This window comes from Artibeus jamaicensis, unplaced genomic scaffold, assembly GCF_021234435.1.
Source record: "Artibeus jamaicensis isolate MK-2021 breed Jamaican fruit bat unplaced genomic scaffold, CSHL_Jam_final contig_332, whole genome shotgun sequence".
In the NCBI taxonomy this organism is placed as follows: Eukaryota; Metazoa; Chordata; class Mammalia; order Chiroptera; family Phyllostomidae; genus Artibeus; species Artibeus jamaicensis.
Genome location: NW_026521788.1, coordinates 37849320 through 37876962, shown reverse-complemented (window position 1 = coordinate 37876962; position 27643 = coordinate 37849320). Strand labels below are relative to the sequence as shown.

At 40.4% G+C, this 27643-nt stretch overlaps 1 protein-coding gene and 1 pseudogene across 3 annotated transcripts in view; both read right to left on the bottom strand.

Annotated features, from left to right (window-relative positions):
• BMPR1A (bone morphogenetic protein receptor type 1A) overlaps positions 1-5677 on the bottom strand; it is a 176034-nt gene extending 170357 nt beyond the window's left edge. For all 3 annotated transcript variants that reach the window (XM_053663845.1, XM_053663844.1, XM_037163360.2), the window contains exon 1: positions 5318-5677. The gene's annotated coding sequence lies outside the window, so the exon portion shown is untranslated. The remainder of the gene's footprint in view (positions 1-5317) is intronic.
• Positions 5678-14160: 8483 nt separating this feature from the next.
• Positions 14161-22042, bottom strand: LOC119062388 (thyroid receptor-interacting protein 11-like; annotated as a pseudogene).
• Between the last annotated feature and the right edge of the window lie 5601 nt (positions 22043-27643).

Here is a 27643-nt window from a genome sequence, read left to right as displayed (position 1 = left end):
CACATCAATGTTTCTTTCTCTCCCTTTCTTTCTCCCTCCCTTTTCCTTTCTCTAAAATAAAAAAATAAAAGCATAAACACTAATAAACGGTAGAAGAGAGAAAAAGAAAAGACTTCCTGCTCCAAAGTTTAGCCAGAGATGAAACCCATTTTCCTCTCCCCATAATTCCCTGCTCCCAAGATCCAAAAGTCAGATCAGTACTACTGTAACTGATGTTCACTGCGAGGCTAGACAGGGGCCTTTCTCCATCTATCCATTTTAATATGCAACGAAGTCAGTTACAGACCCAGTCTGTAGTCTAACCACAGAACTAGTATTTATATAAAAATTGTTATAAAAGACTAAATGACTCACAGAAATGTACGCTTAACTTTGTGTGTCTATCACTGTATATAAATTATACTTCAATATAGTTGATCTTTCAAAAAAACAAATGAGTAAGTACAATAAGAAAATATTAGATAACTGGGGGGTGCAGGGTAGAGGGGGAATAAAGCGGGAAAAATTGTGAAAACTGTAACAGCATAATCAATAAAATATACTTAAAATGTTTTAATTAAAAAAGAAAATACTAGATTAAAAAACTTCATTTCTTAAAGATATCGTCTTCCTTCAGAAGGGATTCCATTCAGAAAAAAAATGAGGAAAACTTCAGGGAGAGATGAAATGTATTTATTCATTTATTTATAAATATTTATTTTAGTTTTCTCGTTTTATTTTAGGTAGCCTTTGAATTGCAGATTTTGCTAGGGTTTTGGATTCAATGGTCTGCTATCTCTTTTTTTTTTTTTTAAATTATTTATAATTTTTTGGAGTTCTCCGCCGGGGAAACATGGCGGAAGTAAGGACTGCAGGATAAGAATAAGGTGAATCTGAGGCAAATCCCATGGAAAGGACTTTGTTTGATAGAAGACCCTGGAAACCTCATGAGTAAAGAAGTGACAAGAACTGGGCTTCAAGATTAATTTAGGCAAAAAAGCATAAGATAACCTGGATAAAGGTGACACTGAAAGCAAGATCATATCAGTTCAGGTGAGATGAGAACCTGATTCAGCTAGAAATGAATAGATACAGATAGAAAAGGGAAATTATCAAATATATGAACATATACATAATATATAATACTGTATACAAATGTCAAATCAAAAAATTTAAAGAAGAAAACCAAATAACACTAGATTTAAAAACTAGGTAAGTAAACACTAATATTCACAAAAGAAATAGAAAATCAACACAGAACAGCTACTAAGCAAATCAAAATGGAACCCAAAGTTGTCTTCAGAAAAAAAGAAATTGAAGCCTGAATGTTCTGACAAGTGAGGGATGATGCCAAACTCTCCAGTAAAAAAAGACAACCCCAGTCTAAATTGCTCCTGAAAAGAGAAAAGGAAAAACCATCCAACTTGTTTCATAAGTCTACTAGAACCCTGAAACCAACATGTATTAAGAACTGTACCAGTCCTGGCTTGGTGGCTCCACTGGTTGAAGCATCATCCATATACCAAAAGGTTCACACGTCTGGGCACATATTGGGGGCAACCAATTGCTATTTCTCTCACATCAATGTTTCTCTCTCTCTCCCCTTCCTCCCTCTCTCCTGCCCTCTCGAAAATCAAGAAATATATCCTCGAGTGGGAACTTAAAAAAAAAACAACTGTACCATAGTTAGAAGGTAAAGAGAAAAGTGACAATACCATTAAAGGAGAACCCATAGATGTTGGCTACAGATAAGACATGATGGAATAGGAAAGGGCTGGGTTTGGAATGACATCAACAGAAATAAGAAACACCAGGGAAACAAGTTTGGTAAGGAAGAGGAGTTCAGTTTGAACCAGAACAACCAGATGAAGATATGCATAAAACAGTTGGATATATAGGGATTCAAGCGTAGAAGAGAAATAAAGAACAGAAATTTGACAATTATTCAGGCAGAAGGGTCTACACAATAATGTCAAAGAACTAGAGAAATACACAAGTGATCTGAAAGGTGAAACTTGAAGAATACATATTAATCAGGAAAAAGGAAAAACAGAAAGCAGAAAAGGGGCAATAGGAAACAAAGTACTCCTGGCTGGTGTAGCTCAGTGGCTTGGGCGAGGGAACCAGAGGATCGGGGTTCAATTCCCAGCCAGGGCACATGCCTTGGTTGCAGGCCAGTTCCCAGCAGGGGACACATGAGAGGCAACCATACATTGATGTTTCTCTCCCTCTCTCCTTCCCTATAAAGATAAATAAATAAATAATCTTTAAAATGTTGTGAAATTAAAAAAGAAAAAGAAACAAAGTACTATGTCAAAAAAAGCCCTCCTATCATCTAGTTAATTCTTACTCATCCTTTAGAGCTGTCTGGGCTTCAAAGTAACATTTCTTAAGGAGGCTTTCTCAAATTCTCCCAGCACAGCCAGCACCAGATCAGGTTCTCCAAAATTTTAAACTCTTATGATACTCTGCACCTTAATTACAATCATATCATATTTAATTATAGAAGTCATTCATTTTTTTTATTTATTGATTGGAGAGAGGAACAGGGGAGAGAGAAACATTGATTGCTTGTTCCACTTATTTATGCATTCATTGGTTGATTCTTGTATGCCCTGACAGGGATCAAACTGCCATCTTGGTGTATGGGGACAATACTTTCGTCAACTGAGCTATGGGCCAGGGCTTAGAATTCATTTTTCAATAGTTTCCCCCACCAGACTAAGCTCTGTAAAGGTAAGGGCCATACCTGTTATTGCAGCCTATTATCTTGCATGGTGTGTTAGGATATATAGTATTTGTTGAATGAAATAGATGAACAAAAGCCAAGAAAAGGGATTTCAAAATGCTACAGAAAACTCAAGGATCTGACTAAGAAAAGGGTCTTAAATGTGTTGATTAGGTTATAGTTGACCTTTGTGAAGGTGAAATTCAGATAACAATGAGTTAAGAAGTTCGCCCTGGCTGGTGTAGCTCAGTGGATTGAGCACAGCCTGCAAACCACACGATAGCGGTTCAATTCCCAGTCAGGGCACATGCCTCGGTTGCAGACCAGTTCCCAGCAGGGCATGCACGAGAGGCAACCATACATTGATGTTTCTCTCCCTCTCTCCTTCCCCCCTTTCCCTCTAAAGATAAATAAATAAAATCTTAAAAAAAAAAAAGAAAGAAGTGAAGAGATGGCCAGGAAGTAAAGATAGGAAAAGTAGACTACACTTGGCAATCTCTACAGATAAGACTATGAAGGAATGAATTGAATTTTATTTTAATTTTTTTCTGTTATAATTATTCTTTAATAAACATGTATTACTTTTTATAAGGGCAAAATTTTTAATATTCACATATTTGAAGAGAAAAAGCAGTAACGAGACAGCTTAAGGGAGTGATGGACTCAAAAGAAGGTTTTTGAAAATTGTGGTAATCTTTTAATGTTTTTTAATTTTCTAATAACTGACATTTGATGTTACATTACAGTTTCAGATGTATAGCACAGTGGTCAGATGCTTAAATAACTTAAGAAGTAATCCCCGGATAATTCTACTATCCACATGACACCACTATTATTATATTTGTCACTGACTATATTTCCTATGCTATATTCTACATCACTGTTACTAGTTTGTAACTGCCAATTTATACTTAATTGTAAATTATGGGAATCTTAGCGCATCTGTCCTTTTAAGAACCCTAAGATAAAAGACAGGACAACTCATACTCCATGAAGTAGGAAAGAAAAGAAAAATAAAACAAGGTGTTAACAGAAAGAACTTTAAAAAAATATTCTTCCACTGAGATGGAAGGAAAGAAGATGAAAGAAGGAATCCAATCAGTTCTGAAAGGAGTTCCCACTGGATGCCTCAAACTTTTCAGTAAAGGGTTTGGAGAAGTGAATAAAGTAGAAAAGGTTTGAAATGAGCTTCACAGAGAATGTGCAAGGGGGAAAAAAACAGGAATAGAGTACTGGTTCTATTAAAAGGGTTCTAAATTTCAATCAGCCTTTTGGAAACTCAACCTATTTCTACCTCAGAACTGCCTGTAGTTTAGCTTTAAGTTTAAATATTTAAATCTGTCCACAAACTTTTTATTTTAGAAACTGAAAACAGTGATAGGCATTAAGTTACATTCTATTGTTACTTATCAGAATTGAACTCCTCTTACAAGTAAATAAAAAAAGAATTCTCAACTCAAGGAATAAAATAGCGATCATTTTAACTATAACTGAAAAGTGCTCCTAAATGTAAGTGTTTGCAGAAAGAGGTTTTTTGTTGTTTTTAACTCATCCTGTCCCTCACTTTAACAGCTCGTGAATAGTAGTAAAGAAAATCCTGGATTCAAATCGCAGCTCACTTAAACAAGTTATTTAACTTCTTTACGTCTCGGTTTTCTTGAGTAAAAAATGAGGAATACAATAACCAGTGTTGTCTTACGGACTAAATGACATAACAAAGGTGAATGTGCCGAGTTCGTACTATATACTCAGAACAGTTTGCTGACCGTTTAAAAGAGAAAACCTGCAACACTCTGATCAAATTAAAACATCCAAGAACCAAGTCACAAAACGCAAGACCCTAACACATTCTTTTTCTTTCCTGTCGCAAGCTATCTTTTTTCCTTGCCAATCCTTCCCACTACGAGTCTGGAAAAAGAAAAAAAGCGTTACATTCGATCCAGCAGAAAGTTTTCTGAAACCAAAGTGCAGAATCACAACAGACATGGCAGCAGAGGCAGTGCGGGACAACAGGTGAACCTCCGAGAACCCTGGCACCTTCCCGAGGACAAGTAGTTTTGAGGGAGGGCTTGCAACTCCTTCTGGCGCTACCACCCCACGAAACAGACATATCCCCCCCCCTTTTTTTGGCAAAAGTCTACAGAAACAAGCCGCGAATATCTATCTACCTCGCAGCTTCTGGACGAAGGTGAGCGCTTTCCCATTTGAGGATTCAAGAAGCGTCCTTTGAAGCCCGCTTTCGCCCCACACCGCCTCCCCAAACTCCGCCTGAAACCCGGGAAACAAAAGAGGAGCCGGGCGGCCGCCCAGGCCCAACGCTGGGCATCCAAGGGGCCGGGGTCGGCGACCGGCTCCGGCTCGGGGCCGAGGTCCGCGACGACCGCGGATCGGGCACAGAGTGAGGATTAGGGACGGCAGGGCCCAGTAACCCCCGGCCTGATACAGCCGAGAGACGGCGGGGACTCCGTGGGTCCACCAGGCCGGGGCACCCCCCTCTCGGGCCTCCCACACGCGCCCAGCTGCCTCCAAAACTTCGCCGGGAGTCCGCACCCACCTCCCAGTCGCTGTCGGCCTCTCCCGCACTCGCACTCTCCAGACGAATCAACTCACCCAGACTCCGGGGAACTCATCCTCCAGCCCTCAGCGCGAAGCGGGGAGGGCGCGGCGAGCCGCCAGGACGCGACCGGGGCCCGTCCCGGCCTCTGCCCTTGGCGTACAGCGGCTCTGGCCCGGCTGTCCCTGGAGTGGCCGTGAGATCGTCGTCTCAGACGAGGACAGACGCGCCGGAGCCCCAGCCGTCCTCCTCCCTTTTCCCTCCCCCCTGGTCCTTCGCCGAGCTCCAACAGGCGGATTCCAATCTCAGCAGCAGCCGCGGCGGCCAACACTTGCACCGTGGGGTGGGGGTTGGGGGTTAGTGGGGGCTGCCCGGGCACAGGGCTGGGGGGAGGGGCGGGCCTCCACGAGACTCGGCGCTGCGCGCGCGCACTAGGAGAACGCCAGACCCGCCCCGCCTCGCCCCGGACGCGAAGGGAGCCGAGCGTGCGGCGGAAGCGCCCGAAGGGTCCTCGGGGCCCTGGCGCCCCGTTGCCGGGGAGGAGGCCCAGCCGCCGGCAAGGGGGCGCCGGGCTGCTGTTGGGAGAAGGAGGGGCTTTCCTTTCACGCGGCCCCGCGGGCCTGACTTCACCAAGCAACAGCACTGGATCCGTGGTGGACGGCTGGTCTCCGGTAGCCGGGTCGAGCAGATGCCCCTTGAGCCTTCTTTTCTGGCGGGTCCTTCACAATAACATCTCCAACAAATACTCCCAACAAACTAATACTCCCCGGGAGCACCAGTAGGTTCGCTGGTGCAGTAAGCCTGATTCCACACACTTCGGCATGGAGGCCAAGAAAAGAGAAATGTAGGCACACTATTCATTATTCTCACCGCTCCCCGGCTTTTCTTTCTGGTTTGGTCTCTTTACCAAGGTGCAGAGGCACAGGTAAGATCCACTTCAACTGAGCTGCAGCGCCCAAAAGCATTTAGGCATAGGGCTCGGAGTTCCGAGGCCCGGGCTGCCGGGGGCCTTATGATCTGTGAGCCGTGAATTCCAAAGGCATAAGACGAGTGGCGTTACTCAGTTCTCTATAAATATTGCTCTCTTCTCCAGCTTTGGCTCACTCTAGTGACCTCGTGTACCCTCCGAAGTTTCATTGGCCCATTTAGAAAATATAAATAATTGTCCCTATTTCTTTTCTTCCATTTCCCTTCATTCTTTGTGGAAAATGCTGTTAAAATTATTCGATGCCGTGTAAATGAAGAAAGAGTATAGGCCCCTTTTTAAGAACAGATATGGCCTTAAACTTATAAATATTTTAACGAATGTATCACGTTAAGCCTCTTTAGAAAAGATACTTTTTGTTAAAGGACCCTGTGTGTTGTAAAATGGGTGAAAAGAAAGAAGGCAGGAAAAGAACGTATCAAGCACTAATACTTGTTTTTATACACGTTATTCCTAAAAAAAAAAAAAAAAAGTTTAGATTCCAGAATAGTCCCTTATATTCTTGTTTAAATGCCTGAGTTTCCTTACATTTGTTGAAAGAGTTTTTAAACCATCTTTTATTCTGTCTCTCATCTCTCACCCACCTTTGCCTTTAATAACTCAGATACCCTCCATAATTACAAATTCTATTTACTCTAAATTTTTTTTGAACCATAGCTATCTCGGGTTTGATAGTCGTGAGTTACAGTATCTTACTCAGTGGGAAGAATGTATGATACAGTGAGTTTCTTTACATCAACTAAAATTTGTCACTTCAAATTTTCTACATCACTTTAATTTTAGGGAAAAGCCTGGACCTTGTGCTCAAGGAAATTCAGCTGGGTTGACCAAAAACTCCTTGATCTATGATGAGCAATGTGTCATGACAGATAAAACTAAGACAGGTGTGTTAATATACTCGGTATAGCCTAATTCGATTTTCAAACACATGAATCAGTCTATAAAATAGGCAAGAATTTCAGATTGGAACTTTAGTTTTTACTCTATGAAATTACCTTGTTCATTTTGTTATTTTTTTATAGTATCATCTGAGTTTCTCTGCCCCTCTAGAATGTAAATTCCATGAGAGCGAAACCTTGCCGATCTTGTTCTCAACTGTTTCCTCAAAGTCTAGTTCCTGGCACATAACAAGTGCTCAATATTTGTTCATTAATGAGAGTGATAAGGATAAAATTTCCTCTAAGCATTTCTGAAACTTGTCATCAAGACCCAGTTTTAGAGGGTGGCATGAACTATGTTAAAAAGGATGAGGGTGGATCAAAGAAGGTATGGATTACGCATTCTTCACTGAAAGGAGGACTTCTGCTTTCAGGGAAGGCAGTAATTCAATAGATTAAACCAAGTTAATCCAAAGTCATTTTTCTCAAAGACTTTGTGAGGCAAAGGTGAGTATGGAGATAAGTTAGAACCCAGTGACAGGGTGATGCTTGAGTTTGGTTTCATGCCTAGTATTAAATGGACAAAAGTATTGTGAAGGATAGAGAAACAGGTACATTTTTTCAGCATGGACACTATTAGGTCATTTTATTGGTTAACAATATCCAGTCATGGTTTAGAAGGACCAAGCAAAAACGGAAATTATGTTTAAGAAAAAGATGATTGTGTACAAATACAATTTGGTGCACCAAGTAGAGAAAAGTTTAAAAATCTGAATTTGATCTTATCTTCATAATGGTGTATTTTACTTTCCCTTTTATTTTTAATTCTAAATAACTGGCAGCTTTTCCCATTTCCATTTTCATTTCTCTTTGCTTCAAAGCACTTGTTCACTTTGATTCAAAGATAGTTTACTGAGGCTCTTGCTGCAAAGTAGACACCACTTGATCCTACCTAGTCTATGGTATCTATAACCCTCTTCTTACTCTTAGTAAACCGTTTATTATAAAACCCAATCCTTTCCTGTCCTCTGGCAAGAAGAATCCTCAAAGCTCCTGGCTGCCTTTTCAACTCACTTGGTGAGCCCTAATCCTCTCTAAGAAGTGACTTACAGGTACAAGGAGTATGGAAAACAGTACGGAATTTTCTCAGAAAACTAAAAATGGACCTACCTTTTGACCCAGCAATTCCACTGCTAGGACTATATCCTAAGAACCCTGAAACACAAACCCAAAAGACCCTGTGTACCCCAATGTTGATAGCAGCACAATTTACAATAGCCAAGTGCTAGAAGCAACCTATGTGCCCATCAGTAAATGAATGGATCAAAAAACTATGGTACATTTACACAATGGAATACTATGCAGCAGAAAGAAAGAAGGAGCTCCTGCCCTTTGCGACAGCATGGATGGAACTGGAGGGCATTGTGCTGAGCTGTGTAGGTAAGGGACTGGTGCCAAGTGATCTCACCTTTGACAGGCATCTAATCAACAAAACAAACAAACAATTTGGCCAGGATATGGCCAAAGACACTGAAATTGGGAGGAGGCTAGCAGTGACCAGAAGGGAGAGGGGAGGGAATTTCAGGGGATGGGGGGAGAGGTTTGAAGGAACTAGTATGGGGAACACATGGGCAATAACAAGGGGTGGGGGTGGGCTAGGATTGGGGTAAAGGGCAGAAAACTGTACTTGAACAACAAAATTAAAAACAAATAATTCACATCAACAGTAGCAAATTTTTTTTACATCTGTTCTTCTAATTGATTTTATATGTATTATTTTGTTTCAATAATAAAGCATGGTAGGTTCTACTATTAATCTCATTTTATTGATAAGGAAACTGAAGTACAAAAGCTTAAGTCATTTGTGTTTTGAGGTTTTTAACCTGAGATCTAGTTCAATGGGTAGAATTCAGGGTATCTGAAAATTTGGATGTGGAAAAAGTAGGGATTAATTTCCAGTAACCTGAAACTGAATTTTAGCATTTTATCCAACTGTGAATATATGCAGAACAACACAGTAACAGTAACAGAGTCTGTTTCTGCTCCAATGATAAAATTTAGCTAAAGTTTTATGTCACTTTTCAGTTGTAGATTTTTCCTTTTTTTGATTTAAATTATTTTATTGTTCAATTTCAGTTGTCTGTATTTTCTCCTCACCCCTACCCTCCCCACCCTCTCCAAACCCACCTCTCTCCCTTGCATCCACCCTCCCCCTTGGTTTTGTCCATGTGTCCTTTATGGTAGTTCCTGAAAACCCTTCTCCCCACTAACCCCTCCCCATTCCTCTCTGGCTATTGTTAGATTGTTCTTAATTTCAATGACTGGTTATATTTTGTTTGTTTTTTCTTTTGTTGGTTGTGTTCCAGTTGAAGGTGAGATCATATGGTATTTGTCCCTCAACACCTGGCTTGTTTCCCTTGGCACGATGCTCTCCAGTTCCATCCATGCTGTCGCAAAGGGTATAAGCTCCTTGAAATAACATTGATGCTCTTAACCTTTTTGAAATTATGATAGATATTAGAATCACTTTTGGCCCTTATTTACTGATTTACTGCATTAGTGAAGAAGCAAGATGTGCATTTATTTATTACTTAATACTTAAGAACTGTATTTCAATGTATTTTTTTTTGCAATTTTGTATAGTCTTTGCAAAGATTTTTGGCAACTGACATAAAATCTATGTTACCATATTACCTTGCAAAAAAAAAAAAGAAGAAGAAGTAACTTAACGGCCCTTTACTTGTGCTTGAAGCCCTAGCCTATTAACCTGCATGGAACTTGGTTTTCTCTGCCAATTGTCCTGACTCTGCTCTCCTGAATCTGCCCTGGCCTTGCAACACAGACTTTGCTGTGTACTAATAGATACCCCATTCCTCTGGTGGCAACCCTTACTTGCCTTCAGCTCTTCATTCCTAATTTCTCTGCATCCATATCCTATCCAGCTATAGAGCCCCCTTTCACCCATTACCTGATACTTACTGCTTTCTGGAACTACCACCTGTTTGTGTGCTTGCTGCTCTCTGGCTATCAGGCACTGCCTAGAGGGCTGGAGTTCCTCCCACAAACACCTGGAGCTGAGACTTCCCCACCCCAGCTGCCACTCAGTCCCTGGTAAATCTCCATCTTGTGCAGTTCACCACCCTCACCACCCTGCCTTTCTCTGTCCTGAGAGCAGAAGATTTATGAGTTATTACATATTACTTACTTTTTAACCAAATAAAAAATCAAAGTGTAATAGGGATGTACTTATGTATATGTTTTTATTCATATACATGATAGCTATACATATATATATGTAAGCAATGCAAATGTGATTCTACTTTCTACTTCAAGACACAAATTCAATTCATGAATTCCTTTGGGACTAATAGTCCAGAAGTAGTTTGAAATGTTGAGCTTCTAGGTTTTTGACATAATCTTAGTAATTCTTGAATAGCCACATTATGAATGTTAACCACAAAAGCAGAGACAGTACAGTTTAACTCTGTATAAACACATAAAACAAAAAAAAAGTGAATAACTTATGATTTAGTCAGATAAAGTTTAGAAGAAATACTAGCATCAAGTCACATGCTTGGATTATGTTACAAATAAAAATTAACTCTCTGACAGCTGCTTATGCTGAAAATGTGTGATAAAAAATTGAATTTTAGATGTTACGCATTTTTATCTTTAGGAGAGTGAAACTAAATAATCAGAAAAATTTCAACAGTGCAGTAGAATGATTTTAGATCTATCCCGGAAGTTGAACAATAGTGCTTGTTGCTTATGGGGCCATCAGGAAAAGCCAGCTGTGGGTTTCTTTCTGGTACAATTAATTGCTTCCGCTGTATATAAAATTGAAAGAATTGGGTGCTTTAGTGCGGAAAAAGGATATCCTGCTACACGGCTCCTATTTCCTCACAAGGGCTATTATTGAGCCTTTTGCCATTAATTCACATGCATTGGATTACCCTGTGATGAAAGACCAGAGGCCTTTCATTTTTATAGTCTCTTATCTCCTATTTAGTTGGACCTCTCTGGAGATAACCTGCTCTTCTCCTAAGACTGGTTAATTGCTAGGATGTCAGAAGGTGGGTAATGACTGACTTCCTTTTTAGAGACTAATTGTGAGCTCATTTCTAGACTTTTTTTTTGGAGTGTCCTTCCTCATTACTGAGAAATATTCTAAGTTGTCATAATTTGAAATGATAGATGTGACATTTTCAATGCCTGCCCATCGTACACCTTGAGACCAGCAAGTGACTCTTCTATAAATTGTCTATATAGACCTTTATTGTCCAATACACTAACCACTTGCTATGTGTAGTTATATAAAATTTAAATTAGTTAAAAGTAAATAAAATAAGAATTCAGTTTCTTAATCTAAGCCTATTAAGTGCTGGATAGCCACATGAAGTTAGTGGCTACCATGTTGGAAAAGTAGGGATAAAGAACGTTTCCATTTTCACAGAAATTTCTGTCAGACAATGTTGGTATGGATTGTGACCTCAACTCAGGCCCCATAAACAGTATTTGAGCCCATTTCCTGAACTGATGTTTCTGTTCTCACCATTCAAAGCAAATGATGGAAAGACTAGTACTTTCAGGGATTATTGCTATAGTTTGTTACTAGAGGAGTTTCTCTGAACATGTATAGCATCAGAAATGGGGGGTTGCTATTCAACAAGTATGAAGTTATAGTATTTTAAGTGTTCCTTTTTTTTTTTTTTTTTTTTTTTTTTTTTCAGAAAGAGAGGGAGAGAAACATTAATGTGTGGTTGCCTCTCACACGCAACCCCAACTGGGGACCCAGCCCACAACCCAGGCATTTGCCCTGACTGAGAATCAAACTGGTGACCGCCTGACTTACAGGCCTGCACTCAATCCACTGAGCAACACCAGCCAGGGCAGTACTGTAAGTGTTCTTAACTCACAAAATGAAATTTTTAAGTGGTAGAAAATTGGTCAATATTCTAATGGTGATCGTCTCCATGTGGTAGAACTATGATTACTTTTTTCTTCTATTTAAATGTTTTTCAGATTTTATTCAATAAGCACATGTTTTTTCAATTAATAAAAGTTACACTTAAGATTCTTAAACCCATTCATTTATTTTATCACCAATTTCAAAGAAAGATGTTTTTACCAGTCTCTGTCTCTAAGGGAGAAAATAGTCATATTGATCAGTGAGAAATCTGTGTTCCCTTCTATCCTAGCATAAAAACATTATAAGAACCTGCATTTGGGTGTCCTGAAGCCCTGTTAAATAGAATTACAGAACATCCCTCTGGAAGAGATGACTCATAAGCTCCAGCAATCCTCTCACCCAGGCATTTGTCGGGTATTTTGCCAGGATTCATACATTTCTAGACTACAGTCCAGAGTCTGCAAATTAATGCCCAACATTAAGGAAGTTCATGGAACTGAAGAGGGCTCCAGTTTTACCTCTGAGAAGAGAACCATAAAAAGAAGTCCTCATTTCCTAAAAGTTCAGGCATGATCATACAGGTTTAATTAGGAACAATGAGCTGTTTACAGCAAATTATAAACTGTATAAAGCAGACCACAGTGGACACTCCCAAAGGATGTCCCATGAACCCTCACTGCTCCAAGTCGAGATTCAGCAGATCTGGCTTAGAGAGGTAGAGTGCTGCAATGCCAGCCAGAAGAGTGTCCCAGAAGTCCCTTTCTAGAACTTTCCATGACCAAGAGGGATGACTGAAGAGTACATGGAAAGCCTCTTGTTTTTCTTTCCTTTCATCCTTAAAACCTGAAGCCAGTCTACTCTTTTCTCGACTGGTACTGCACATACCCTTCAGAGAAGCACTTCAGAAACAGGCTAAGCAACACAATTTGGTGGGAAGAACTCCAACTTTGAAATCAGAATTCTGTCTGAACTGATTAATTTTTTACCTTGGGTGGAGTTTGTCAACATCTCTGAATCCCAGTTTCTTCTGTAGAAAATAGGGATAAATAATATCAATCTAATGTGACAGATATGAAAATGAACTGAGAAAATATGGAAAACAGTTGGTATGGCATCAACACTCAATTAATTTTAGTTACCTCATTTTTTCCTTCTAGAAAGTGATTGTCTATTAGCGTTTATGTTGAAGAGGAAAGAAACTGTAAAACTCAAAAATTTTAAGTATTAATAACATTTTTACTAAAATTAAATGGCAAACAAATATGTGACTTTTTCCAAAAGGCCACTGCTATAAAGTGTTCTTATCTCTAGCTTGAGAATCTGTTTTGCTTTTGAAGGTCTTTCAGTGAAACTTGAGCACTCTTGTCAGGTGCCACTAGCAAAAGTGTATATGTGGGCAAAACATTAGAAATAGCATCTAAAAGAAGATGCCCAGACCCACCAGTTCTAGGTCTGACTGGGTTAATAAGAGACACAGCTGTGGACAAAGAATTCACATCTGTTTTTTCTGGATGTGAACCCTAGGGTAGTTTTAAGACTTGGTGGCACATTTTGAGCTTGTGTTTTTCTTTCCTGGTGAATCTAGAGCCATCATATCAAGCAGAGTGTTTTGCTGATGGAGAAGCTAAATGAGGTTCTGCTTCTAGATATTTAACAAAAAGTTCTGAAATAGAACTGTTGCCAGGGCTGATGTGGCTCAGTTGGAGTGTAGTCTCCTGGTTAGGGATCCAATTCAGTCAGGGCACATACCTAGGCTGTGGGTTTGGTTTCCCAGTTGGAGTATGTATGGTAGGCAACCAATTGGTGTTTCTCTCTCTCTCTTTCTTCCTTCCTCTCTCCCTAAATTCAACAAAAATATTTTTAATTAAAAAAAGAACACATAATCAGAGCTGAGGTATTGGTCTCAGATATGTGTTAGGAACACTTTTTTTTTTAATTTTTTTAAATTTTATTTATTTATTTTTTGAGAGAGGGGAAGGGAAGGAGAAAGAGTGGAAGAGAAATATCAATGTATGGTTGCCTCTCATTTGTCCCCTGCTGGGAACTGGCCTGCAACCCAGGCATGTGCCCTGACTGGGAATCGAACCTCGATACTCTGGTTCGCAGGCCCGTGCTCAATCCACTGAGCTACGCCAGCCAGGGCTTAGGAACACTTTTTGATGCAAGCAACCCAGTCATCCACTTGGTAACACCACCTTAATCTTCATTGAACAACTCCATTTCTTCATTTTTGATACCCAAAGTGCTTTCTATTGTAATGCTTCATGACCTTCATATTTTGGTGTTTGAAAATATGCCTTAAAGAGGTTTCTCATTTGGATTCTGTCAACTTCTCCTTCTGTGCTACTTAGTAAGTTTATCAGTTTCTTTTGTACTTCATCCAGCACTTCCTGTTGGACATCACTTTGTTTTTTAAATTCTTCAGTTCTTCCTTAAGATCTAAGCCAGCGTTTGCTTTCTGCAGATGTCCCTTTAACAATAGAAGTTTTCCTTCTAGATTGTCTGCCTTCTCCATCTATTCCACTAGTATCAACTTCAAGTTGCTAATCTAGTTTTCTTGTTCCCAAGACAGAGAAAACTGTAGTGCACTTTTATCTCTCCTTAGTGACAACATTTGATTATCGCTGCAATGAATGTATCTGGAAACTGTCTTGATGGCTTGCCTTTTCCATTGCTAGATGATTTTAATGTTTCCTTCAGTATGGTGGCGTTGCTTCTTAGAAGATAGAGCAGATAGTTGCTCTATCTTCTGTACTCCCAGGTTCTGGCAAAGGAGAATCTTGATTCTAAAACATAGTTAAGGACTTCTGACCAAGATGGAGGCATAGGTAGATACACTTTGCCTCCTCACACAACCAAAAGAAGAACAACAACAAATTTAAAAACAAAAAATAACCAGAACTGCCATGGATGTCTGACTCTATGGTTGTCTGACACCAAGGAATTAAAGAAGAAACATTCATTCAGACTGGTAGGAGTGGCGGAGACAGGCAGCCAGGACAGAGAAGACACATGGCAAGGTGGTGGTTGGAGAACCAGGAGGGTGATACAATGGCTAGTGGTCCCACATTTGCATGCAGATAAATGAGGAGGAACAACTGGGGAGTGAAACAGACCTCACAACCCAATACCTCTGGCTGTAAAATTCTGTGGGAATTGCAACAGTCAAAGAAGCCCCCAGTTTCACAGAAAAGTCTGTTGGAGGGGCTCATGGGGTCCTAGAATGTACACAAACCCACCCAGCTGGGAATCAGCACCAGAAGGGCCCAATTTGCTTGTGGGTAGCAGGGGAAGTGACTGAAAGTGGGGAAAGAGCCAAGCAAGCATCATCGTTCCCTCTCTGACCCCTTCCTCACATACAGTGCCAAAACGCAGCAAAGTAGGTTGCCCCACCCTGGCAAATACCTAAAGCTCTGCCTGTTACAACATAACAGGCATGCCAAGACAAAGACACATGGCCTAAATGAAAGAACAGATCAAAACTCCAGAAAAAGAGCTAAGGAATGGTGAGATAGCCAACCTATCAGATGCAGAGTTCAAAACACTGGTAATCAGGATGCTCACAGAATTGGTTGAGTATGGTCACAAATAGAGAAAAAAGTGAAGGCTATGCAAAGTGAAATAAATATATACAGAGAACCAACAGTAAAGGGAAGGAAGCTGGAATGCAAATCAAAGATTTGGAACAGAAGGAAGAAATAAGCATCCAATCAGGACAGAATGAAGAAACAAGAATTCAAAAAATGAGGAGAGGCTTAGAAACCTCTGGGACAACTTTAAATATTCCAACATCCACATCATAGGGGTGCCAGAAGGAGAAGAGGAAGAGCAAGAAATTGAAAACTTACTTGAAAAAGTAGTGAAGGAAACCTTCCCCAGTCTGTCAAAGGAAATAGACTTCCAGGAAGTTCAGGAAGCTCAGAGAGTCCCAAAGAAGTTGGACCCAAGGAAACACACACCAAGACATATCATAGTTAAATTACCCAAGATTAAAGATAAGGAAAGAATCTTAAAAGCAGGAAGAGGAAAGGAGAGTTACCTATAAAGGAGTTCCCATGAGACTATCAGCTAATTTTACACCCCAGCTGGTGTGGCTCAGAGGACCGAGTGCCAGCCTGTGAACTAAAGGATCAGTGGTTTGATTCCCAGCTGGGGCACATGCCTGGGTTCAGGCCAGGTCCCCAGTAGGTGGCATGCAAAAGGCAACCACACATTGATGTTTCTCTCCCTTTCTTTATCCCTCCCCTCCCCTCTGTCTAAAAATAAATGAATAAAATCTTTTTAAAAAAAAAGACTATCAGCTGATTTCTTAAAATAAACCTTACAGTCAAGAAGGGGCTGAGAAGAAGTATTCAAAGTCATGAACGGCAAGGACCTACATCCAAGATTACTATATCCAGCAAAGCTTTCATTTAGAATGGAAGGACAGATAAAGTGCTTTCCAGATAAGATCAAGTTAAAGGAGTTCATCATCACCAAGCCCTTATTATATGAAATGTTAAAGGGACTTATCTAAGAAAAAGATAAAAAAACTATCAACAATAAAATGACAACAAACTCAAAACTATCAACAACTAAACCTAAAAAAAACAAAAACAAACCAAACAACTAGAACAGGAGCACATTCAGAAAAATAGAGATCACCTGGAGGGTTAGCAGTGCAGAGGGAGAGGAAGGAGAATGGGGGAAAGGTACAGGGAATAACAAGCATAATAGTGTGTACAGAACAGATAGGGGGAGGTTAAGAATAGTATAGGAAATGGAGAAGCTAAAGAACATACCTGTACAACCCACAGACATGAACTAAGGGTAGGAAATGCTGATGGGAGAGTGGGGTGCAGGTTGGATAGGAATAAAGGGGAGAAAGAAATGGACAACTGTAATAGCATCATCAATAAAATACACTTTAAAAATAAGGTATTGCTCTAAAAAAAATGTGGTTAAGTCATCTCTCCAGCTGGTGCCCCTTTTCATAAGTCTGTGATGTAAATGTTGAACCTCTAGGACACAATTTCCCATTTGTTTCTGTTTCAGTGCCAATATGACTTCATTACTCTCCTGTTGAAACATAACTATCTTCATGCATTGATGCAACTGCATTTAAAAACTCATTTAATTCTTACATCTTGCCCTGTTCTTTTTCTTTCAATAGTTGCTCTAAAACAAGAGCCTTCATCATTGCAACATATTCAAATTCTTTCTCTTTCTTCATCAAAGTCATATATTTGTCTCTTACAATGCTTGATTTTCTGTTTCTTTTCCCTAGGCATTTTTTCATTTTCCTGTTTTAGTTTACACATGCCCATTTCAAAATTCATTAATCTGCCTTGGGTGGTGTGGCTCATTAGATTGAGGTCTAGCCTGCAAACTAAAGGGTTGCCCGTTCAATTCCCAGTCAGGGCACTTGCCTAGGTTGTGGGCCAGGTCCCCAGTGGGCAGCATGTGATAGGCAACCACACACTGATGTTTTTTTCCCTTTCTGTCTCCTCCTCCCGTCTCTAAAAATAATAAGTATAAAAAATTTCAATAATCTCTCCTTCAGGCTGGTACTGCCTGCCTCAGAAGTTTATTTTTGCTCACTTCATTAGCAAAATTTTCAGTTTACTTAAAAAAAGTAATTCACCACTTTTTGCTTCAAGAGTTCTTTTTCCTCAAGTAAGTTTTGTAGATCATCTTGTTTCTCTTTTAGCTGCTAAATTTTTCACTTTGTTCATGTTTTCTTTCTAGTTTAGAGGTGTCAGCATTTGAATCAGGCAATCTCTTGATTATTTTTCTCATATTCTAACTGTTTCTTTTCTCTTTTTGAATTAAATTTTATTTTGTGGAGAAGTAATTTACATACAAAAACCACAAATCTTAAGTGTTCAGTTTATGAGCTTTGACAGTTGTATATACCTGCATAACACCTATAGAATAGGTGTTACCTGACACCTATAGAATATTTTTAGAATATAGAATAGATATAGAATATTTTTATCACTCCAGAAAGTTTCCCTACGCCCCTTTTCATTCATTCTTCCTGCATTACCCACAATCATCTTCTGATTTCTGTCAGATTAGTTTTGCCTGGTTTTGAGACTAACATAAATGAAATAATACTGCATGTATCCTTGTATCTTGCTTATTTTACTTAGCATAAAGTGTTTGGCATACATTTGTGTAGTTGCAGTAGTTCTTCATTTTTTCTTTCAAAGCAATATTACATTATATGAACATACCAATATTTAAAACTAAGATCAGTTAGAACCAATTTTGGTTCATGATGGCAGGAAACTCAGGTTGTTTTTTTTGCTGGGTAATTGGTGTAGCTGAACAGCATTAATGATATTCCAGTTTTTTTCCCCCTTATATTTTATTTTATTTTATTTTATTTTATTATTTTTTTAATCTCAGCCAGAGAATACTGGTGCTTTCTTTTGCCTCTTCTTTGGCAGTGACAGACCATCATGTAATTTTTTTCTTTAATGCATGTGTATTCATTTTTGCTCTGTTTCTTCCTTTTCCTGTGTTGATTTTCTGAGCTCTTGTATCTCTTCTTGGAGCAATTTAGAAGACTCACTGAGTTCATCAGATATAATTATGTTAAGAGAGTCTGGATTCTGGAGTTGATCTGGTAGAGGGCTATGGTAAAATAGGTCAAATTTACCTAAAAGATCATCCTTAGCATTGGAAAGCTGCCCTATGCATAGCTGAATTTGTGCTAACTCCTCCAAATTCTGGACTCTAGAAAGTTCCTTTTGTTTAATATGTTTCTTCAGCTCAAAGTTGTCCTTCTGGATGTTTAAATTACATTTTTCTGACTGGGTTAGCTGATTACTAAATCTTCTATTTTATCCTCAAGCTTCTGCTTGGTTAAATACAAATCATTAACAGCCAGTTCACTTTGAATTAACTTTTCTTTCTGCAGGTCTGACTACTGAGTGATGTTCACTTGCTTATCTTCAAGTTAATGAACTCTTTTTTTCCCATCATTTAGAGCTTGTTTTAGTTTACTGATAATGCTATCTACTTTTTTTAATCCTCACCCAAGGACTTTTTTTTTTCATTGCTTTTAGAGAGAGAGGAAGGGAGAGAGAAACATCGATGTGAGAGAAAAACATCAGTTGGTTGCTGCCTTATATGTACCCCAACCAGGGATGGAACCCCAAACCTGGCCATGTTCCCTGACCAGAAATCAAACTTGAGACCTTTCATTCTTCAGGACAACACTCCAACAAACTGAACCACACCAGCCAGGGCTCATTTTGTTTTAATAGCTCATCTTTCCTGAAAACCTTACGCTTTGCAAGTTTTTGTTTCTGTTGAGCCAACTCTCTTAACTCAGCTACTATCTAAGTTTTGGTCCTTGGTCTTTAAGTCACATCTTAAACAATTTACTTCTGAATCTGAATTCATGTCTCTCATAGCTATACTTTTTTTTAAAAAATCCTCACCCAAGGATATGTTTATTGATTTGCAAGAGAGAGAAACTTCATGCCCTGATCAGGGATTGAACACACAACCTAAGTATTTGCTCTGACTGGGGATCAAACCACAATCTTTTGATATACAAGACAATGCTCCAACTGAGCCCCACTGGCCAGGGCTCATAACTATACTTCTAATTCCTTCACACTGTTCAATTTTAAAAGTGGTAGTTGAGCCCTGACATGTGTGGCTCAGTTGGTTGGGTGTCATCCTGCAAAGCAAAAGTTTCATCCAGTTCAGGGCACATGTGTAGGTTGCTGGTTTGGTCCCTGGTTGTACATGGGCAACCAGTCAATGTTTCTCTCTCACATCTGTTTCTCTCCTTCTCTTTTTCCCTCCCTTTCCCTCTCTCTAAAAATAAATAAAATCTTTAATAAAAATGACAGTTGAAGTTCTTCCTTTTCTTCACTTAATAATGAATTTTTTTCCTAAAACTTGAATGTAGTCAGGTTGTCATCAATGAGATTGTTATCCTGGTCTAAACTATTGTCTTATTATTTCATTTTCAGTATTGGTCAACATTTGTTGCACTCTGAACTCTTTTTCCATGATGTCATCTGTGGAAGAACTCTATCCTTTTCTGTCACTGTATCACTTTGCTTCTAATATAAGACTTCAATTCACATTCTTCAATTTTTTTTCTTCTTCTTATTTATCTGAGCTTGTTCTCTCCTTAAAATATCTTTCTTGCCCAGGCCAGTGTGTCTCATTTGGTTGGAGCATTGTCCAGTAAAATGAAAGGTTGTGTATTCGATTCTTGTCAGGGTACATGTCTAGGTTGCAGTTTCAGTCTCAGGTTGGGGCGTGTGCGAGAGGCAAGTGATGTTTCTCTCTTACATCAATGTTCTTCTCCCTCTCTCCCTCTCTCCCTCCCTTCCCTTCTCTCTAAAATCAATGAGCATGTCCTCAAGTGTAGAATACACACACACACACACACACTCACACACTGTAGTCTGTCCAGGAAGTATCTAGCCATGTACTATAAAAAATAGAGACATTTACTGAAGAAGATCAAGAAACATTGTACATAGGACAATGACGCCTCAGGGCCCTTCAAAGTAGGCATCTTAGGACCTCACATAGTTCTCCCAATCACCATCAGCTGTCCTGTAATATCTTTCTGAATCTATTGAAGGTCTTATTTTAGTTTGGGGGAAAAGTCAGAAGTCACAGGGCACCAAATCTGGGCTGTAGGGGGGCTGAGTCACCTGAGTGATTTGGTGTTTCACTAGAAGACCTGCACAAGACCTGATATATAAGTGGGCACATTGTTGTAATGAAGCTGCCAATCACCTATTGTCCATAGCTGCAGCCTTCTGGATCATGTGAATAGTTTCCATGGAGGAATGTTCAAGCTTAACACAAAATTTGGTGCAGATTCATTGCTCTACTCACTCAGTCATTTAAAATGTGACGGCCACACAGTACACATGCTCACTCATCGATGTCTACCAGCCTCATCAACTAGTACAGTGAAGTTGTCATTGTTCACACATGCGCACTTCAGTCCACTCTTGTTGGCTGCCAGGTCACATCAATGTTATGTAAACTGTTCTCATTATATTAATAACAGCTAGACTCTTTCCAGACAGATCTAATATGTCATTTTTTGCAGAAGGTAATTTAATCGTAACCTCAAGTTCTTTGATCTTGGTAACTCTTTTTGAGTTTGTAGAACTTGAATAGGCTTTTGCATGTCACAAATGTTAGAGCCATTGGTTACTCCAAATTTCTAAGCCACTATGCTATAACAGATTTTCTAGTTCTTCAATTCTTTCTTCATATTCACTTATTTTACCTTAATGCTTACAACTTACTTCTGCCAGTTTCTGTTGACAAACATTCTGCAGTACTGCCGGTTCAAGCTATGGTCATAAATTTCCTGTTTCGCTTCTGTTGAAGTCTCTTAATGATATTTTGCAGTTTGTAGATTTCATTGTGATCAGAGCTGTTTGCTGTGGAATTCTGAGCAAGATGCCTTCAATTGCTAACTTCAGCCTCAAGTCTTAGAACTTTATTTGACAGTGGTTTATTTCCTCTTGTGACAAAATCAGGTCAGGAAAGTCCATGTCATCTCCATTGTAAGCTGAAGCATGAAGGTTGATGTCGTAACCCAATGAAGGTGATGCAGGGGTTCATGGTACAAGGCCAGCTCCAGAATTTCCTGACCAAGTGGTTGACTCAAGCTTCAGCAACTTATTCTTTAACACTATCTGTTTTTCTGTCAGATATTTGAATCCTAAGTCTTCCTGTTGTAGTTGATGTCAGTGAGCAGCAGTTTGCTGCTTTATTTGAAGCCATGATGTTTCATACTTCTGTTCTAGATCACTATGAAGAGCTTTAAGTCTCCTTATGTTAAGGTCTCCTGAGTGTCTTTAACCTCCTCTCTCTGAGAGTCAGATGACTGTCCCCCCATTCAGATTCTTCTTCAGCACATTTTTTCTGAAGTTGGAGATGTGGCCTGTGAAGGAAGTCACATTGCCACCCACTTGCCCAGGGAATGGCCTAAGCCAGAGCCAAAGCCCCCAAACTAGGAGGTCATCACTATGGTCATAGGACTGACCTGGTCCACTCCACCAAAAGTCTATAGTACTATTGGACAACACCCCCCCCCCCAAGTGTCTCAGAATTGCTGCGTGAGCAGGGCTAAGAATCAAATCACAATGACCCATTCCTAGGAACTCCACAGAGTTGTGGGGCCTTCCACGTGGGGCATTTGGGAATGCAGAGGCCTGGGCTGACGAGGGGCCTTTCTTCAGTGACAGGTGCACTGTGGGCCTTCTCTGTCTCCTCTGTCTTAGTGACTGTCTCTAACAGCAAATACACATTGCCTTTGCTTTTCTTGTCCCACAGTTCAAGTTATCCAACAGTTTGTGATTTCCACACCACCATTTTTTTTACATTTGAGGTCAAATGCACAGTGACACACATCCATCTTAACAGCACAAATGACGCATTTGGAAAGATGTCTGTGCCTGCACATTAGTGCCTACACAAGTAATTTTTCATTTGCCATTTAAAATATCCTCTACTCCAGAGTTGTTATTAGTCAGAATTGTCTCAGAGTCACCCTACATGGTGACCTGTGAGTCTTGTTTTCACCACTGAAAGCACATTTGCTGTGTGTGGGTGACACCGGATTAGAAGGTGGGGTGGTTAGAATTGGGGGAAATTAAAGTATCTTCAAAGATAAACAGGACGCACAGTGATAGCTAAGTTAGCAGTTCAGATTTTTAACTAACAAAGTCTAAGGTAAAATACGGTGTTATTTCTGGGGGAAGAATTTAAGGAAACACTAGTATAAAATGATGAAGGACTGAACTGTAGTAAAGTATAGTGGAAATTTGTTTACTAGACTATAGTTAGAATACTGGCTATAACATTACCTAAATATTTTTATTTAGGTAGCCGCAATAAAACATCAAGACTTTCTTTACTTCTCTATCTCATTGTGTTACCAAACCCAGCCAGTGTGGGCGGGCGGGGATTGGTCCTACCACTTGCCACCTACTAGGCAAAACTCCAAAGACAGAGTTGAGTGGAAAGGAAAGGAATCTTTTATTTCAGGGGTGTCCAACCTGCAGCCCACAAGCCACATGCACCCCAGGATGGCTGGGAATGCAGCCCAACACAAAATCATAAATTTACTTAAAATATTATGAGATTTTTTTTTCTGTGATTACATGTCATAATGTATTTAATATGTGGCCCAAGACAACTCTTCTATCAGTGCGGCACAGAGACACCAAAGGATTGGACACCCCTGTTTTATTTAACAATCATATAATTCGAAATAGTGGGAAATTGCTGCCGCAAAGCCCGTTTCCTCTAAGACACCCAAAGAAAATCACCCTGCCGCTCTTGGCCAGCTCAGTTCAAGGTTGTGCCAGGAACAACTCCTCCCACCGAAAAGTATATAAATGTAGGTGGCTTAGCTGGTTGCCAGTTGTTACCTAGCTTCAGGCATCTTTTGAAGTCTGTATATCCAGGCGTGCTACTCACGGTATGCTGTCCTCTTCCTCCAGTTGCTGCCGCCAGTGTGTCTGTGTGTCTGGCCAGGCAAGACCCATGTAACACAGCTCCAGTTACCTCTGCAACTTCCCGTTGGGGGGTGGGGGAGAAGTTCCCCACCAGGGCAATGCATGAATGCACAGTTTAACCCTCCCCCATTTCCAGTGAGGGGATCTTCTGGTATAATTCCTCCCCTTTTAATACTCTGGACACTTGTAATCTTACTGAGCAAATGGACAAATGTCTTGTTCTTCTGTAACTACTTTCTGTAGGACCAGGTTGCAGTCTTAGCTATCCCCTGGTCCATAGGTCCCTTCCAAAAGGGGATCTGTAGTGGAGGGGCATTGTGATTCACAAATATTCACAAATAAGCATTGTGATTTTCCTTAAAACCTGTTTCCCCTCCCTAAAATTACCCTTATCATCCAAATTCTAGAGGGACCAGCTAGGGAAAAAATACAAAGCAAGAAGGAAAATCTTCGTCCTTCCAATATCTACCAAAATTTTTATCTCTATGTCATATCTTTTTTTACTTTACTTTCCAACTTAATGTGATGTTTTAACCCTTGGAAACCTCAATTTCTTTTCAAAACAAAAGAGAAATCCAGAGCAAAGACAGAGTTTCAGAAAAAGGGAGGGGCCTAGGCTAGTGTACCTCAATGGATTGAGCATGGGCTGCAAACCAAAGGGTCACAGGTTCGATTCCCAGTCAGGGCACATGCCTAGGTTGTGGGTCAGGTCCCCACTAGGGGGTGTGAGAGAGGCAGCCACAAGCTGATATTTCTCTCCCTCTTTTTCTCCTTTTCCCCCTCTCTTTATAAGTGAATAAATTAAAATATAAAATCTTAAAAAAAAAAAAAGAAAAAGAAAAAGGGAGGGAAGGCCTGGAACTAGCCTTAGACTCACACCAACCGGTCCCACTAACTGGTCACATAGATGACCTCTCTGAGGTCCAATGGCATGAAGCCCCAGTGGGCAGAGACATTCTCTTGCCTACCAGTGCATTCCCTGGTCTCCTGTAAGAGACATGACATCTCATCCCAGCCGGTAGGCTCACCAGAATCAAATGACCTTTCTAGGTCCAAATGGCACAAAGCCCACATGGCAGAGATATTACCTCATGCCAACCAGTCCTACAAATGACCTTTACAAGGTCCAAAAGGCATGAAGCCCAAATGGCAGAGACAAAACAGGTAAGTCCCCACAAGATCAGAAAGCTAGCAAAGAATAACTGTAACCAAGAACTGATGTTTCTTTCATTTCAAGTTAAACTCACAACTTTCTCTACTTATTCAGAAATAACCACAACTCACTTTCAATCCTTGTTCTTTTTAACTGTGGGAAGGAGCATACCTTAACTCAGTATCAAGCAGCCAAAAGTCCCTAGACTTGCAAACATAAAGTAAAGGAACATTGTCACATTGCTTTGGGACTCACTGTCTTCTGCTGAAAGAGAAATTTCAAATCTCCTTCCAGAGTGTAGGTCTAGCTGTTTTTTTCAGCATCAACCACAGCAGCAGGGTCCTCCTCAGGTGGTGCCCATTTTAACTGTGTGTGGTGGATCCAAGGCTTGATTTCCATGAGCTCTAGAGAAGACTGTGTTATCAGTAGGACATCATAGGGACTAGTCCATTGCTTGACTAACTGTTGTTCAGGTTCTTGAGTCTTCCAGGTTTTTAGTAAGACTTGGTCCACCCAGCTGGGACAGGTAGAAGGGCTCGTCAGATGGGTAGGCAGATGTGCAATGAGCAAACTTGTACAAAATGGTTAGTGTTTGCCTTAAATGTTGTATATATTGTCTAATTTTGGGCTCATGCTCCAAATCTAAAGATTTGGAGCTCCTAAAACATAAATTTGAAAGGGTCTCCCATAAAGTATTTTCAAAAGGGCTTAACTTAAGCCCACTTCTGGGTGCTACCCTAATCTGGACCAGAGCAATGGGAAGTGCCTGGTCCCATTTAAAATACATTTCCTGGCACATTTTTTGGGCTGGGCTCTTCTTTATCATGTGATTCATTTTCTCAGTTTCTCCCATACATTGGGACCTCCAAGATGCATGTACTTTTCATCATTTTCGAAGTGCCTGTTCAACCTTCTGGAAGATCTCTGAAGTAAATGATGGTCCATTGTCACTCTGAATGCTGTGAGGATGTCCAGACCTAGGAATTATTTCTTACTAAGTTTCACTACCTCAGTCACCTTCTCAGTTGTAGTGGGGTATGCCTCTACCCATCTAGAAAAAGTGTCAACAAAAACTAATAAAAATTTGAAATTTTCTTTGGTTTTAGGCATTTGTGTAAAATCCACTTGCCATTTCTCAAATGGGTATACCCTTTATATTGTACACCCTCTTTTGCCAGGACATGTTCTGTTTTAGGATTGTTTTTGACACATATCTGACAGGCTTAGGTAATCCTCTGAATGGTCCTTTGCAAATGAAGGCCTTTCAAATGTGGCCTAATGAGGTCCATCAAAGCATCCCTTCCATAATGGGTCCTTTCACGTAGGTGTTTGAGGATGGGATATGCTAGAGCCTCAGGGAGTAAGATCATACCATGGGTGTTGATCTTCCATATGGAATTGGGATCAGTGTTAGTGAATCCCCATTCATGGGCCCATTATTCTTTTCATTTTATGTAATGAGGTTTAAATTTTGACAAATCCAAACGGGATTAAAACCCCCAGGTGTGGAGGTCCTCTTGCTGCTTTATAAGCAGTTTGGTTTCCCTAGCTCACTTGGGAACTGTCCTTTCAGTGGGCAGTGCTTATGGCAACCTGGTCTGGTAGATTCACTTCCTCCAGCAATTGTAAAATCTCTGCATGTTTATCATCCTTGTTCCCTCAGGTTAAGAGTTGTCTTTCTTTCCATATTGTTCCATGGGCAGTGACTACCACAAAGGCATTTTTACATTCTGTATAGATGTTAACCTTCTTTCCCTGGGACAGGACTAAGGCCCTTATGAGGGCTAATCAGTTCAGCCTTCTGTACTGAGGTTCCCAGTGCAGGGGCATGGGTTTTTATTACCTTGTCTATGGTGACTACTGCATACCCAGCTCACTGAGCTCATCATTGGCCATTGTCTGTGAAGCTGCTCTAGTCTGTGTACAGCTCCCAGTATGGTGTCACTAGCAGTTGGGCCAGTAGATCTGGCCTGCTAGAATAAACTCTTGTCTGTAATTTCCAAGCAGTCATGCTGGAGGGCTGAGTGTTCTTCCATGTGCAGGAGCAGAGTTGCTAGATTCAAAGTTGTGGTAGTCTGCAAGGTGACATTTGGGTCATCCAACAGAATGGCATGGTATTTTCCCATGCACCCTGGTGTCAACCAGTACCCTCCTTTCTGTTCCAATAGAGTTAAGACCTGGTAAGGTACCACTACTGTAGTTGACTGTCCCAAAGTGAGTTTCTCAGCTTCCTGTAAGATGTCACAGGTAGCTGTTACTGCCCAGAGGTGTAGGGGACCAGTTTGTTTAAGTCTGGCAAATGTGACTCAGCTCTGTATAGAAAACCTACAAAAGTGAAGTGGTGGTCAGGAGCCAGACCTTCAAACCGAGTTTTCCCATGGGAATCAGGCCTAGAAAATGCATACAGATTGTTATGGCTTGCTCTCGCTAAAACTCTATCACCCTGGTCTAAAACAACAAATATGTATTGTCTATCTTCAAGGTAATATCCAAAGCCTGTATGAATTCTACCAAGGACAGAGCTAATCAGCTCATTGCCATTCCCCTCTGCATGTTATTTTCATTTTTTTGATTGTACCTAAAATGTAGACAATAATATTCTATGTAATAGATAATAAATCCTTCTCTGATGTAAGACCCCAGGAAAATAATAAAAGCCTGTCTAGGCAAGGGTCGAGGTGCTCCCCTCTTGAGGGAGTGGCCGAGGCACCATAGGCACTCTCCCCGTGAGAGAGTAGTAGTGCCTGTTCCCTTTTCCACACAGGGTTGTTGTCGCCTGTGCATTCATTCTCGCCGTTAGCCACAACAGGTGGACTCTGCTGGACAGGATCCACCACACAGAGGGGTGGCCATCCCTTTGTTGTATGATCCAACTTCTTTGAGAGATAGGCTATGGGTCTGGGGATGTTTCCCAGAGTCTGGGTTAGTAACCCCAGTCCAATCCCCTGGC